General features: G+C 36.8%; 1 protein-coding gene across 1 annotated transcript in view; it reads left to right on the top strand.

The window, feature by feature from the left end:
- Positions 1-5,978: 5,978 nt before the first annotated feature.
- LOC131684726 (FMRFamide receptor) overlaps positions 5,979-14,377 on the top strand; it is a 371,455-nt gene continuing 363,056 nt past the window's right edge. The window contains exon 1 of the mRNA XM_058967845.1: positions 5,979-7,006. The gene's annotated coding sequence lies outside the window, so the exon portion shown is untranslated. The remainder of the gene's footprint in view (positions 7,007-14,377) is intronic.

The following is a 14,377-nucleotide window of genomic DNA, read 5'->3' as shown; positions in this document are numbered from 1 at the left end:
TTTCATACGTAGGATCGCAGCCAATGGAAATAAAAATACATTAGCACTGTACGAATATTGTACAACCATTTGAACAAAATGAGGTTTACGATAGCACCACACATACCATACCATGGTTAGAAATGTTTAAGGAATAATTGGTGTATTTCGAGAACGAAAACGAGTAAGGGGCCATACACAAATGACGTAGCTTTTTTTCGGCGATTTTTGACACCTCCCTCCCCCCTCGTAGCATTTGGTCACAAAATTCTAACCTCCCCCTCGTAAATAACGTAGCATTTACCTACCCCCTCCTCCTCGTCCCATACAAAGGTGATGAAAAATTACATATGTTTTTCAAGTATTTTAAATATATGTCCTTTCAAAATGTTTGACGACTTTTATCAACATTTTCATTATAACAGCAAAATGCGTGCAAAATAAGCCCATTTCATGACAACTATAGCGTTGATATTTTTGTTTTGAATTTTGTATGTCAAGGGGAGCATGAAGACAAGTTCTCTCAGTTCACAATCGTGCAGCTGCCAATGATTCTAAGAACCATACGTTCATCTAAATTACTAAATTTTGTTTGGTTGAATCCGAAGTGAAAATTTGATTCAGCTTCCAAACTAAGTCTACTAGTTAGCAACATTAGCTAACTAATGTAGCAAGTTAAATCCGCATACAAAATCTTTTCGTATTTTTGCGAACTTGTAATTCCGCGAATCGTAAAATTTACCTCATGAAAAACCGCATCAAAAGTAACTTGTTTGAATTTAAATTAATTTCTCTTGGGAATGGAGGATCATTAAATTGTTTTCTCTAAACAATGGGTTTTAAACTTAATGCTACGTCGCACAACTTCTGACCCTACCCTCCCCCTCGTCACACTTCGTCACAAATTTGGTATACCCACCCTACCCCCCAAAATGCTACGTCATTTATGCATGGCCCCTAACCGATTTATTAGCGCGACGTGGAATGCTGATCACTTTGCAGAACTCAATTCGTTTGACTGACAGCTATCCACTTGTTGTCAAAATCAGAATCAGAAACTATGGAACTTTAACTCGTAGTGTTAGGTTCACGGGCTTGTTAATGATGTTTTCAATTCCCATTTTTTAATCTGCTTGATACAAGTAGATCGTACAAAATAGAACACGATGCATGAAGGGGCAGACTGTTGGCCACCTCTCAGATTTTTGATGAATTGTTTTGGATTTGACAGATGTGACACGGAAATCCTGCCAACATACCCCCGGCTCCGGAGTGCGTGGGACAAGTTGGCGGTATGCCAGGAAATAAGCAATTAAATGAAAAAAAAATACTTCAGGAGTTCTTATAGAACGTGTTGAATGTCTTGTCAATAAAATAGTGTATTTCAATGGACACTTGCCTTTATTTTTCAGGCTCTATTCGTCAGCATTTTGCTCAATCAATTTCCATAAAACAATGCAACGTTTGAACAACAATTTACTGAATTTTCAGTGCAAAACATTGAAAATGGGTGAGTGACAGTGAATCTTCAGGAGGCACCTCAAAAAATGCGGTGAACACCATAACTCAAAATGTTCTAGACCAATCGTTCCGAAATTTTGCAAATTTCTTCTCCACATCATTGCCTAGGTAACTACAGGAGCTTTTTACAAAAAAATAATTAGCGTTACTATTTCTGCAATAACATGTCACCCGATTTTGTTTTAGCAGAAATCGGATTTTTGCTTTCAAAATACCACGAAAAATTCAAAAATCTTGCAAAATTAAAAGTTTCTGTAGTTATCTGGGGAATTATATGAAGAAGAAATGTACCAAATTTATAAATTATTGGTCCAGTAAATTTTGAGTTATGATGTACACCTTAAAACAAGTTTCCGACGAGTCGCCTCCGGAGTGACCATGAAACTCGATCATTTTTCAGTATTTTATTATGAAATTTTGAGAAAATATTGTCAATTGTGGCGTTATTATTTGGAAATTGAATGAATATACTAACACCACTAACACTCTCTAAATCGCCACAATAAATTTAAAAAGGTGTTTTTTTTACCGAATTAACCTTACTCGAAAAATGCTATGCTGATTATCGCGAAAATCGCTATGCTGATTATAACAGCAATTCCACATAAACTCCTACAAAAAATCCTAAAAATGATTATGCTCATATTTTTGCCTCAGAATTGTACAATATTTCATATAGAGTAGCTTACCTCACCATACCGTTGGAAAGGTCTAAACTGAGTTAAACTATTCTGTATAAAAATTATTAAATTATGTGGGAGCTGTTAAAAACCATATCCATATAAACCAATCGCCTCAGCTCTTCGATTTGGAACAATGTCGGTGTGTGGAAACTCTCATTCGTTATTCTCAGCAATGGCTGTTCCGATCTTATCCTAAGCGATTTCAAACAGCCTCCTGGCAACACTATACTATCATATGGAGTTTGACAGCGATTAAAAGTTCAATTTTAAATATTGTTAAAATTAGATAAACCCTAGCTTCTGTTTAAACCAAAAGAAGGGTCTTGCAAAGTACAACAACTTTGCCAAATATATTGTAAGGCTAAGTCATTAAATTTGAGCAAAAAGTTAAAATTCTTGCTAAATTTACATTCTGGACCATTTTGCAATGCTTACCGTATTTAGCATAAGTCCGCCATTATGAATTTGAAAATAGCGATGGACATCAATTTTCATGCTTCAAAAATGTCTACATTTTTTTTGTTTTATACGATTAATCACCCAAGCAAGGATGCCATTAGTTTCAGAATTAACTTCAGAAACTATTTGATTCGAAATTCACATCATTTGCGAAACAAATCTAACAATCATGATACGATACGTTTTCAAAACATAATTGGAGGCATTTATCGTGCTACCAGTGGAAGCGGTTGCCAAAATGCTAGTCTTGAATCATAATAAAGGAAGTGTTGCCGTTTTGGCTGATTTTCACTATTTGCCCTTTGTCTATTCTATCTGGAAAAAACAAAATGCAGTTTTCTGAAGCCGAACCGAAACCGCTACACGGTGTTGCCTAACTGGACAAAACACGGCCAGCTCAAAAAAGTGGTTTCGAGAAAAACGTGGTTAAAATTTTCAGTACACACGGGATATACATAAGAGGTCTTGCGGCAAAATTGAAAATTTGAACTTTTATGTATTGTTATCGTCTTCTTGTTTTGGTATACCATTTTTAACATCCTAAAGTACATTTTAGACTAATAAATAGAAAAACGATTTTTTTAAATTCTAGTTGTGTAACCCCTTAAGCGTAAACCAATGCAATGTATGTTAATGATTTGAATCTATACATTGTTGTCTACTTAAACGAAGATTGTACCCGCCTCAGAGTGCTTCTGCTGTGGTTTTGTGCTTCCACTATTATAATGCTAATGCAAAATATTGTAGCTTTCAAAATCAATTTAATGTTGGTGTTGATGATTACGATGATAATGATAGCTTAGGTTGTTATCTATTAGGTCATTCTATAAGTTTAAAATACAAAATTAAAACCAGAAAATTGCCCTTGACATGAAACAGAAAAATATTTCTGCAATCGGTGAAAGCAAATTGAAAACTCATTGAGATCGTGAATTTATTGTAGTGTATTTAATATAAAGAAACTTTAATATCAAAGTAACTTAAACAATAAAATCAGAACAAATTTTTAAATCTTATTTGACAATGTAAGACTGATATTCCACATGTAATATTAGGCTGAAAGATTTGTTTTCAGAAACCTAAAACACGTGGTTGAAGGTGACAGCATTGCAAGTAAGACTCTCATGTATACCAAAATGACAATATGGAGGTAAGGCTACATGACCTATCATCGCGTACCCCTCGCGAGCCAAATGAAAAATACATATCCCGATTCGGAGAAATATAATCCTTTACTTTCTCCCGGGTATTCCATTTGGTGAGGATGCGGGTTGAAAAACCTATTCCCGCCACCTTCACTGTAGAATGCAAATCACTTACTATTAAACTACTATTAAACAAACTACGTTATGCACCCATGAAGAAGCAGCATCCAAATCGTGAGGAGAATACATGACGACCGATTGCCAGCTTATCAACGGCCCACTAATTCAAAACACAGGCTTTAATGTCATTATCTAAACCATAAACGTTTGCTAACTTTGTGGCAGCTGTTCAGGCCATAACGTTAACTGCAAATGCTGCATCAAGCCCCCCAACTTCAACAGCCAGCACTTTTAATGAGTAGGCGAGTAAACATTTGTTTCCTATCGAGAAAGATAGGGGCTGTGTGCTCGAGATCCGACGGACATAATATTTGTTTTTACTTATTTATATTTTAGTTATATATTGTGAATATTGGAAATATTTTCTGCTCCGTTAAGTCATCACAATGAGCCATGCTAAATAAATAATTTATATAAAATGTGATTGCATTCAAAGATGCCAAATAAACTGAATAGCTTCGGCAGCCCTGTTTTACATCCCGTTTATAAATATGATGATCGCTCTTGACTGGCTAAACGACCAATCAGAAGCTAGTTCAATATTTAGCTAAGAACTGTATCAAATTAGGTACCCGATTGTCTTGTCTTCTCTTACGTGTGGACGAAATCAAAACCGCACAAAACGCATGTACGCTGCGGTTGGTTTTCTACCCACCACTGCATCTCGGATGTTAAAGTGGCACCAAACAACGATTTATATCATCTACCTGTCCACCCTATATTATAAGGGTTATAGAGAATTAAGTTGAACTGAAAATCGCTATCTAGGATTTCGAAATGGTGTCAGACATTGATTTCCATCATCCACTTGTCAACCCCATTTTCAAATTCCCAACTTTTATTAGTATTAACTTGCAGTTAAGTTGGCTCGTAAAACAGTGTTTGTTGTCTCGGATTTACTTTGTTAAAGTTTACATATATCGAATATTATGCAAAAAAGGAGTTTGTATCTGGAGATTTCAGAGTGTCTGTATAGGTTATCCAGTATTAGGCAAGCTGGTATAAGAAATCTCTTTCAGTGTTGAGTAGACGCTCCATAAATTCATTTCATATATTTATCCATCCGATACACATTTGAATTTAATATGTCTGTTATCTCTGATCAATGCATTGTCTCAAATTGTAGGAATGAGAAAAAGAGGCATTCGTTTCACTCAAATACGTGTAAATTACATTTTACACGCCAAGTTCGAAATATGTAATGCTTTATAGGAAGCAAACGCATAATTATGTCGATTCAAGCGCATTCAATTGATTCTAGATCAAGTCATTTTGTAATAGTGCATCACCATGACTAATAAGACGAATAAGGGGATCATCTATGCTATATAGAAAAACACTTGTTATACTCTTCTTAAGTAAGCCATCCCCAGGCGAAGATGACCATTTGGAAATTTCGACATTCTGAACTGACAGTCACAATGCTCTGCTAGAATGGCAAGGTCGCCAACCGCGCCTACGTTCCCCTTCTAGCAACAAGCGTTTGTTCCTAAGCGTAATGAAAATGACCCATGCGACCCACTGCTCAATGCTTTATTGAACTTGACAGAAATAGATCGAAACATTGGGACCATTAAATGTCTATAGTCACTGTGCAAAACATTAATTTTCCATTAAAAACCCGACATATTTGACACCGATTCTGAGTGCCACCAAGGGGAACTCGACATGCGCACCACGGTGACCGGCTTCCACCGGCCACAAGTTGTTGTCGTTCTCACTGCCATCCGCACGGATGCTGCTGCTGCTGCTGTTGCCGCTGTGATATTATGCCCCTTTGCTGGCATGCCAGCTGACTTGGGTAACTCTCGAAGCAAACCGCCACGGCCGGCGAACGCCGCGCGCCCGTGTGCGACGTCGTCGGCGTCGCTCGTACTGGCAGCAGCTGCTTTCACGGTCACTCAGTGGAGCCGTGCGTTCATCCGCTGCTGTCTGGTGTGTTTTATTATTATTGTATAATCTAGTGAAGTTTCGAGTGTCGCACATGTCGCATGGTCGGGTAGGTCTTGACTCCGTCGTTCCGCGTTGCATTCTTCAGTTCAGTCTGCGCTAATCGTGTGATAAGACCTCTCGTATCCGGAGCCGAGCAGTGCGTTGAAGGCGCGAAAAATTACGTTCGCGCGCGCGTTTCCTCGCTGGCAGCGTGCGTGTGGAATTCGACCTTTCGAGGAGGACCCCGAATACCGCGGTCGGTCGTGCGTTTCCGTTGTTGGTTGGTGGCTGATCGATCGGTGGTTTTCTGGTTTTGGCTGACGATCCCGCACAGTCTGGCAGGCTGTCAGTTTGAGCCAAGTGTTTTTTCTTTTTTTTTTGGAAAGCAAGTGCGAATAAAAAGAAGATTTCGTGCAACGATATGAAGATGTGTGAGGTGGGAAAATTTGTGTAAACAAGTGATGATTGTTATTTTCGGTTTTTAACCACCACTTTTTGACGACCACGATATTGTCGCCTCTCGTGGGGGTACGCAAATCAAACGGTCGGCGATAGAATGCCGCTGTGGTGGTTGTTGTTGGTGTGCCCATTAGCGCTGCTGGTGGCGGTGATCGAGATGTGATTTTCGCCTTTCGGTTGAAAGTGAAGGTGATTCGGGAAATTAAACCGGGCTTGGTTCCGAAGAAGATCAAAAGAAAACACAAAAAATAACAGTGAAAAGCTTGCGAAAGTGTGACCCCTGCTGTTGTGACTGACAAGGGAGGATTAGGGCAAAGAATAGTGTGGTTGCCGAAGAATGTGATGGAATCCGACGGGGTGTGCTCTTGAAGGGCCTGTGTTTTGTGACAAGTTCCGAAACGGTGTCTAGTAGTGTGAAATAACTGTCTATTTATAACCGTGGAGGATCACGAAAAAGATAGCGTGTGTAAAATTCATGTAGTGAATTAAGTCGAAGCAAAAAAGAAAAACAACAACAGCAAGAAGCAGAAATATAATTAAATTATAAAAAGATCAGAACGAGAAACATATTTTATCGTAGAGGAAACTACGACAAAACAAATTTGGGACTGCTGGCAATACATGTGGAGATTATTGCCTTACAACACGGTTAGTTACTTCATACTGTGAACCTAAACATATGTGTATGTCTTTTATTAGCCCTGAAATATCGACGTGGTGCTAGGTTAATTGAAATAATTAGGGAGTTTAATTATGCATCGATGCTAAATTAGGTTTCTGGTATAATTTTGTTTCATAGGAGCTAAGAAATAGAAGTCGGGTGAACCTTGATGATAGGTCGATTTTAGCTTGACCTTACGTGATGGGTAGGGCTTGCTATTCGAAGTATTGGCATCAGGCTGGGTGCTATTTTGGAAGCGTGGTATCAATTAGTGGCAACAGAATTATGGCAATTTAATCTCGTGTGTACGAAACTACAATGTGATAGTCATATCTGAATTGAAATTTGAATGCACGTTCAAGAATGAAAATGAAGTAAAATCATTAAATCATCCCAATGTATTGCAGGGTTCGGCAATTGAATTCCTACAACATTAATTAATAACTACACCCAAAACGTACCCGGTAAGATTCGCTTACATTAATGCAATAAATACGAGCGAAAATTGCAAGCGTTCTGGTAATGTGCGAAAATTGCAAGAAGCTTCCTTGCATGCAATGCAAGAAACAGAAAAACCGAATTTTGCCTATGTATTAGCGATGTATGTGTATTGGTGACCAATATGCGTTAGAAAAAAAGACTGTTGGCATTGAAAAATGAATCCTGCACAAACAGATCGCTAATCAATGCTTTATCCACCCAACCATACTACCAGATAGTAATAAGTGGATAAAAGCCATATATAAACACTTAGATGATTTCACGATTAATGAAAAAAGTAAAACAAGCAGCCAGATTTGAACTCAGGCCTTTCCGCATCATAGCGCTAACTATAAGCACTGATCTGTTCTTACACATAAGAACAGGACGTTTAAACTCTTACACAATTTGATGCCGTCTCGTGTGTAATGAATAAACCACAAAACTGCGTTTGATGATGTTGGTGAGGAATGAATAAAAAGTAGACGGAAAATAAAAACTCGCCGTGCGTTGCTATACCAACCAGCATAGGCATGTGAATGTGGTGGTAATCCTTTGACAGTGTGTTGAAGAAACGTATGTACGTATAGCGAGAGATGAAGTGATTTTATATGCTTGCAACAATTGCAAGCGGCTTTAACTGCAAAATTGCAAGCGATGCTAACATTATTTGCAAGTGATTGTCGCTTGCAATAATTGCAAGAGATTTTTGTTTTGGGTGTATTAAAATGTTTTACGCATATTACGATTGGGTCCCCTTCTATGACTTCTTGGTATACTTCATTTTTTGCCGAAATCAAATTTTATCTCCGAAATGTATTCAAACAAAAGGCGTTGTGCACTGATTGCTATTGTATTCAGGGAAATGGCTCAGCAAAGCCTCATGATTTTGTCGTATTCAACTCTGGATAATGGAGCACTTTACAGGATTAATTTCCAGCATGTAGTGGCCGACAAATTCATCAGAGTTTATCCCAATGGATTATTTAGTAAAGAGAATGTTCGACAACATGTGAAAGCGTAGAGGCTCTGTAAATATTTTGTGGCTGACTAGAATCAATTTTTCAGAATAACACTGTTGGGCAACGTACAACGTGCAATATTCTATTTAAAAAGAACATTACTTTAAAACTACCTTCATTTTCATGCGAAAGGGAACTTAATTGTATAAACTCGGGGTTTTGCGTGTCGACTTTGTCTCTTCAGAACCATGGCACTGGACTACTGCACCGTTAGCCTGGCTAGTCTAAAATTGGTAACACTACTTGTGAACACTCTTAACGACCCCCAATTTACGATGTCTCGTAAGAGAAGAAGTTCCGTTTGCTGACGGGACATATTCAGGGATGCCACTATGCCAGATTTATCTGGCACAGCCAGAGTTTTTTGCAGCTTCCAGAGAAAAAGACAAACCTCTCATTCTGCCAGATTTTTGAATTATAGAAGTGTTTGCACTCACATTTCGGAAATTTGGACATGTTTTCCCAAATTTATCAAAAATCCACTGATAAATTTCGATAAGTTTGAGGTCGCTGTTAAGTGACAGATTTTGCCAGACATTTTTAGTTGATCTGCCAGATATTCTTTGACAACCCTGGACATATTTGGAATAGAGCTTTGTTTTTAGCTAGTAAGCCATCTTTTTTGGGAGGAAAATTGCATATTACTATGCTTGTCACGCGCAGAACATGACGTGACAAAAAACCCGTCTATTTTACAATTTTTCGAATTTCAGCCTGACAATCTTCTACATTCGACAATCTACTATCCCAATTGTTTTGTTGTGGTTAACGACTTACCTTTTAATATAGGGGCATCTTTTCTAAATTTCGGAAGAAAAGTCGTGTAAGTTTTGGATCGTTTATGTAGTTTATTGTACTGCATGGACTCATCTCGGTCAGAGCGGGGGTTATTTTTACTTTCGATAGTTGTAGATTAACATAGGGGAACATGGGGAGACTTGAACAAGCGCGAGATTCAACAATTATTAATAACGAGTTCTATTTGGTTCTTAGAATTTAAAGAAAAATATTTTTTCACTTGTTTCGATCCCATCAGGTACTTTTAAAAGTTTGTAGAAAAAATCCATTCCTCGTGAAAAATATTCCGTAATTAGTGAATTTGCTTTAAATGATGTAATTTTTTATCAAACTTCGTATGGAAATATCCACTAGAATAATTAATTGTTTCTATTGAACTCATATACTATGCTGATCCTTATGAAGTAGTGAAATGATTTTACATTAATTGGAATATTCGATTTTTATAAAATTAGCACGACATTGAACGTAAGAACTAGTGTTGGGGAGACTTGACCAAGATTTTATTTTTTACTAGTACTAAAAGCCTCGAAAAAGATTACAGCATGTTTCATGCCATTATGTTTTGTTCTAATATTTCAAAATTCTCTTGACGAAGTATCCCCACGCCTTGGTCAAATCTCCCCGCGGTGGGGAAAAAAACGATCACAGAAAAACTGTTATAACTTTTGAAAATGTAAATTGAATTTACCAACTACGCTATGCCGGTCTCCAAGATCACAATTTCGTGAAATGAAGGATTTACGAAAATCGTGACCAAGTTTCTGAAATTATGAATAATAAACCTCGTATTCAAGAAACTATTTGTGTTTCCGAAAAAACTAGCTCGCGTCGAATATTTGCAAGCCGTTACATTCGAATGCTTGGTAGGGTTACTGTGGTTGTTCACTGGACAAGTTTAGTTTTTGTTGTGATCCCTGTTCATAATTTGGGAATATATAGCCAAATTATGCGAGCTACCTGGTGATGGTGTTTTCATGGGTTGAACCCATTCCAAACACTATGTAGTGGGGGTGAATTTGTACCATAAGCATGGGAGCATTATGGGCTTTTGGTTTGCTCGGGTAGCGTTGTTAGCATGGCTGCGACACACGTATAAGGCATGGTCCAGAAGATCATCAAATCCATCCTTTTTGACGCTATAGCAGCTGTGCGTTTGATGGACAAATGAAATCTGTCCATCAAATGCACATCGCTCGTGGTTCAGCCAGAGCCGTCAATATGGGGTACCTGAGAGACTCAATCAAATACGCGAAGTTATAAATAGAGGTACCGCTTGTTTTTTTAAATCATTCGTTCCTCGCATGTCAAACAAGCAACATCATGACTATAACTTTCGGATGGTACAATAACCGTTAATCGTCTACAAATTTGCCCCGAGTTTCTTTGCTGTGGGCAAAGTTCGATTCGCGATGTGGACGGGTAGGGGGGCTTTGAATTGAGTTCAACCCACTGCAGGGTGCGACGTGTGTGCTGCTTGCTTTGGGAAAAAATATCCCATACTTAACCAACTTTTTACATTTCTTATAAAAGAAATGTATAGAATTCGTTCAAACTTTTAAGATTTTTTCCGAGGCCCGGAGGGCCGAGTCTTATATACTCATCGACTCAGCTCGACGATTTGAGACAATGTCTGTGTGTGTATGTAACGGACAAACTCTTATTCGTGTTTCTCAGCAATGGCTGAACCGATCTTATCCAAACCAATTTTAAATGAAAGACCTATCAGCCAGACAGAACGCTATTAATTTGTTTTTGATTCTGATATTTAGTTTTCAAGATATGAATGTTTGAATGTGCAAAAATTGCATTTTTTGAAGTTTTTTAAAATTATCTGCCGAAAATGACAATATAGATTAACTATATAGATTGTTGAAATCGGACTATTATCAAAAGAGATATTTAACATTAAATACGGACGAAATTTTTTTATCGTTTACCCTTGCCAGAAATATGACTAAAAACAGGTAATCTATTATTAACGCCAAACCGGCTTATTTTAGGTTAATAGTATCTTCGGAGAATTTAATGGAGGCAAAATGCCCTTTCTTTTGGCATTGTGCTTTTGCTGATTAATCCCCCTACGAGTGAGATATTTTCATAAATTTTCTTAGAAGTGATTGTATTGAAATGATGTCTTAGCAAATTTGTAGCTCTTACTTTTGCGAATAACTTTACTCAAGACATGAAATATCTATTTTGAATACTTTAACAGTTATGGCTTGTTGTTTGTGAATTACCCTTTGTTGCCTATTTATTTTTCAATATAGTAATAATCCATTTAAATAAACCAAACATTATTTCGATAAAACGAATTTTGTATTTCATTCTTCTATCTACAACCGCTAGAAATAATCACGGAACAATTTCAAGTTGTCTGGAATGAACTTGATAACTTATCAGTGCAAAAATGTTCATTTGCGCGAACCTTCTGATTGTAATTTTTCTAACCTAGAACCATCGGATTGATCTGAAACATATTGGAAAATGAAAAGCGATATAAATACATGCAGGGGTTTAACACCATACACCCCACCCATTCTGATGCTTAGATCCTAAGATATGAATGTTTGAATGTCCAAAAAAGGCAGTTTTTGTAATTTTTTTTAAATTTCTGTCGGAATTAACAACATAGACAAACACTTTGTACATCTTCGGACAGCGAATACCTTTCGAACGAACTATAGTTTGTTAGCGAAGAAGATATTTAACATTAAATATAGATGACGGATTCTTAACGTTTCTCAATATCTAGAAATAAGACCAAAAACATGAAATTGACTATTACCGCCAAAATGGTTAAGTTGAGGTCAACAGCGGCTCCGGAGAAGTTATTGGATTTTATATGCTCTTTCTTTTGACATTGTGCTTTCACTGATTAATCCCCCCTAAGTGTGATATATTCATTAATTTTTTAAGCTATTATATTGAGATGATGTCTTCTGCAAATTTATAGCTCTATCTTTTGCGAGCAACTTTGCTGAAGGCACCAAGTGTCTATCTTGTATGCTTTAAAAGTTATAGCATGTTATTTATTGTTCAATATAGTATCGATCCGTTTTAATATACCAGCCGAGTTTTAATTCGATAAAACGAAAAAGGATGATATCAGGACATATTTTGTGCTTCAATTTCTACCTACTACTGCTAGGATTAAGCACCAAACAATTTCAAATTGTCTGATTGTGTCTTGATCACTTGTCAATGTGCAATCTTTTATTTGCAAGTATCTTCAGGCGGCTAATTTTCTAGGTTATGACCCTCAGATCAATCTGGATCATATTTCGGAAAACAAGAAACGAAATAAATGACTCCAAGTAAGTGGAAACAAAGTCATTATAAACTCGTCCACAAGAAACTTCTTCGAATACTGACCACTTGGGAATTATTTCTGAGGATATCTTTTGTCTATTGCATCGATTCATACCATTTTTGGTAGTTAGTTAAAAGAATAATTTCACGGTTTCTTTCAAAATTTGGCGAAGCTTCTTCCATTCGTTTGTTTGTTTGGGTAATTTATGTTAAAAAAGTGCCCTAAATTAATAGCCACAATTAAGGAGGTGGACTGCTTTGGGAGACAAAAAAGAGGCTTGCTCTCGAGATGTTTTGAAAGGGGAAGAAACATATACACATTCGGGAAGCTAAAATAAAAATTTTACTTGAAAAACTTTACAAAATTGTGGTGTAAAGGAATATTTCGATACTGGAAAAGTGCACCTGGTAGTTACGGTTGATATCAGTGAAACAACAAAATTTCCAATTTACATAAGTAAGTATACCTTTTGTTTGCCGTACGGTACCCGTTTTTCCGCAGTCTTCCAGAAATTACATTTTTTGACATGAATTTTTGATACCAACTTGACACAGAAATGGTTGAAAGGTTTATTAGAATCTTAAGAAATATACACCATAAGTAAAACAACTCGATTTTTTTCGATCTTGTATAGCAGGACACCTTGTCAAAGGTTTATATATGTAGCGAATCGACAAAGATTAGAAAATTGCATTATTTTCTCTAACTCATTTATATTTCAATTTACAAGTCCATCGAAACTAGAAAACTGTATTAAACACTTTAACCGTTGTCTTCCGTTTTAATTCCACTATGATGAACAAAATGCAAAATTGCACTTTTCTGTTACAGATACGTATATCGGCTACGACTTGCAGCCTTCTTCAGTGAATTGTATCAGAAAAACGGAAGACAACGGTTAAAGTGTTTAATATAACATTCCACTAAGTCGCTCAAAACAGTGCTTTTGTTAAAGTGGTAGAAAACTGTAAATAGCTGGGCCTGTGAGACCCCTTGCCTTTCTGAGGGCTAAACAAGATTGCAAAATTTTATTAAGGGGTTACACCACTGTAGAGCACGAGAACATAGGCATATTCCGGAAATTTTACTTAACCCATTATATCCTAGCGCATGAAATTTCATACGCAGAACTATCAATCGTTTAACGCGTATTTACTGCAGAATTTTGGCATCTAACTGCTTTATTATTGCACTAATGGGATCATTACACCTCATATTTCATTGTGAAACAAGACAACTGCCATTTTCTATAATTTTGTTTACATTTTTGAACCGTGTATAGTTGGGGCAAATGGCGGCTGAAAAGTAAGCAATACATTTAATTGAATTTTATTCTTGGAATTCGTGCTAATAATTCCATTATGTGACAAAACGTTCCTACAGGTGTAAAAGAAGTGTTGTCTATCAGAAAATCCGAAGAAATATGTCAAACAACTTAAAATTTGTTGTTTTTATTTAAGCCTACGAAATTTTTTGCGCGAGATATTTTCATTCTCAAAACCATTTTAAGCGGTGATTTTATTTTTCCCATAATCTTTAATACATTTTTTGGTGGAATTGAAGATATCACTGCATTTGGCTCACTTTTTGAAACCCCTGGGTTATAATGGGTTAATGCAATGTAAAGATAAATCGAGATCCCGTAAAATGCGTTACTAGTTTTGATACACAAAAACTAAAAGTGTCAAGTGTTTTCAACACAATATTGTGGCTGGACAACATTTTCACACAGACTAGTTCTTTTG

This window comes from Topomyia yanbarensis, chromosome 2 (assembly GCF_030247195.1).
Source record: "Topomyia yanbarensis strain Yona2022 chromosome 2, ASM3024719v1, whole genome shotgun sequence".
NCBI lineage: Eukaryota > Metazoa > Arthropoda > Insecta > Diptera > Culicidae > Topomyia > Topomyia yanbarensis.
This window is presented reverse-complemented; position numbering and strand designations above follow the sequence as displayed.